Raw genomic sequence first — 2,669 nt, forward strand, 5'->3', positions numbered from 1 at the left:
AGCTGTAGTTGCCATTTACCTGTATCTTTGGATAAGAAATTTGTTGAGTATTTTGGCTTAGAGATTCTCCCCCTCCATCAAATGTGGATAGAATTTTACATGCATGATGAAAAGACTGCAGAAAAGCAGAGTGATTGACTAAGCTTTCTTTCCCTCAGAAAACAGTCTCATTAGAGTAGCTTGTAGATGGTTCTAAACTATCTCAAGATAAACACTGGTTTGGAACAATATGTATCTCCACGTAATGTCTGCATTTTTCTAAACACTTGCAATGCCTTTTCCCTATAAATAGAATAGATGACACATTTATTAAGTTATAGGTGTGTAGATGACTAAAATGAGCCTCTAGGCATGTTTAGCTCCTAAAAGATGTTTAGTAACAGGGCACTTTTGCAGTCTTTTGATTTTCCTTTAGAACCAATGTCCAGCTGTGTAGGGGGCTACCCTGACTCATCAGCCTCAACATCACCACACAAGTCTCCCAAGTTAATACCAAACTAATCTACCTTATTCACTCTCATTCTAACTAGCTTGACAGGATGCCTTCTTATTTATCAGTGTCTTTAAATCATCCACAGAAAAAATGTTCTCTGGGCTCCAGTGAGGCCAATGAGAGAGAATCGTACAGGAATGCATGCCAACGTTTTCTCTCCATGCATTTGTCCAACAATTCCAATCAAAATACCTTGAAATTGCTTTCCCTTATTTTAGCTCATCTCTTCAAGCTCTGTCTATGATAACCCAAGGAAATAGATGCAAAACGAAGAACAAGCAAAAAAAAGTCATTTTTCTTCATTGTATTTTATTTAGCATTAATATCTCTGCCTGTTCTATAGAGATAAGCCATAGATGTAATCATGCCTAACTAGGCTGTCTACACAGGAAACTAGAGTAAAGCTTAAATGAAACACTCTTATAAATAATTAGTAAAGCCTTTTGGCACTGATTTCTATAGTTAGTATCTGCTGACAAGTAATCTTAATAACTGCACAATTTGAGTGGATTAAAGGAAATATCATTTTGCTTGTATTTATTTATGAATTTAAGAATAGAATACTACATTAGGTACTATAAACAGATTATAAAGTACATAACAGGCACAGTTCCTGAGCTCAAGAATATTCTAATCTAGTTAAAAAGGAGGATTTCCAGTCCCAGTAGAAACAATTGAATATTATTTTTTTTGTTTTTTAAATGAGATACAGACTAAATTCTTGAATAATTATAAAACACCACCCCCACCCTTCTCGTGCTCTCCTGGAAGGAGGTCCTCGTGTGCCACATAAAGGCAAAGGAGACTCACTGGGATCCTGTGATCAGCTGGAGACCTGGAGTGTAGAAGGAATTTGAGACCCATTTGGGCTTTCTATTATGCTGTTCAGGGCTTCTTGCAGATCATGAGACATGCATTTGGAAAGCAGTGGAGACAAGAGAAGCTATCATTTGCAATGACACAGCAGACCAAAATTAAAGTCTGTGAAGAGACAAAAAATGAGGGGGGTTTACCCAAGGTCACCTCCATGGATTCTGCCAGCTCAGTTAGATCCAAATTCCCAGTGATGACTTGATCATGTAATCTGAAATATAAGAATATATAACACATATAATCAAATATTTTAACAATACCAACTTAAGTGAAGTAAATATTTCTGTTATCTAGAGCTATTAAAATTGTTTAAGAGGCTCCTGGATACTATCTCATATGATAAATACAATGTTTCTGGTTTCCAGTGCTTTGTGCAGAATTTAAAATGCATGTGATCATGTAAGCATGACAAATTATTTTTTTAAATTAGCTGAAACCCCAACATTTCATTCTGACCAGTGATTACACACTGCCATGTCTCTCTTCCTCCTCCTCCTCTAACATGTTTCATATTAGACAGAACAGTTAACTTAGAAAGCAAGATGACCCTTTAGGAATAAAGACGACATTAAGTAATTTATTCCAGGGCGTGCCAATTGACAACTCAACAGACCACTAGTCTCCGAAAACATGTGATTTTACAACCGTTCTAGTATATTATCATCAAATCTCATCAAGAAAGAAAATTAAACCTTATAGCGAACAACGATTTTGGGAACGCCATAACTCCTCCATTTAACACACCCAAAATAAAAATGCAGAGCTTGCTACATGAGGTACTTTGGTTTTCTACTACCCCCTTCCATATCTTCCTAAACGTCAGCCAAAGTGGACTTCTCACAGTAGACAGATTTTGCACCATGTTGCTTCGTGGCTATTACTGAAACTTTTCTGTCCACCTAGAATCCCTGCCTTCCCATTTACTGTTCATTCACTCAGGAACTCAGGCCATGCGTACTTGTTACCGGATCCATGCCAGCATCTGTGCCTGTCTAAATCCTACTCCTGTTTCAAGAGCAATGCAATTATTCCATGAAATCTTTTTTTATCCTTCTATTCACAAATAATTTATTCATCTATCCATTCAGTCATCTATTTAGCTAAATATTATTATATATTGAACACCTACTCAGCCATAGTGATACAAGTACAAATAAAACCTATTCCTCAACCTTATGGAATTTGAAGCCTGATTGAAACATTAAACCAATAAAATAGCAATTACCCTACAATGTATAGAGTGGAATGGCAGAGGTGTGCAAAGCATGCCCCCGAAATCTAAATCATACTGGGTGTGCCTGCA

This window comes from Propithecus coquereli, unplaced genomic scaffold (assembly GCF_000956105.1).
Source record: "Propithecus coquereli isolate 6110/MARCELLA unplaced genomic scaffold, Pcoq_1.0 Scaffold43, whole genome shotgun sequence".
NCBI classification, from domain to species: Eukaryota; Metazoa; Chordata; class Mammalia; order Primates; family Indriidae; genus Propithecus; species Propithecus coquereli.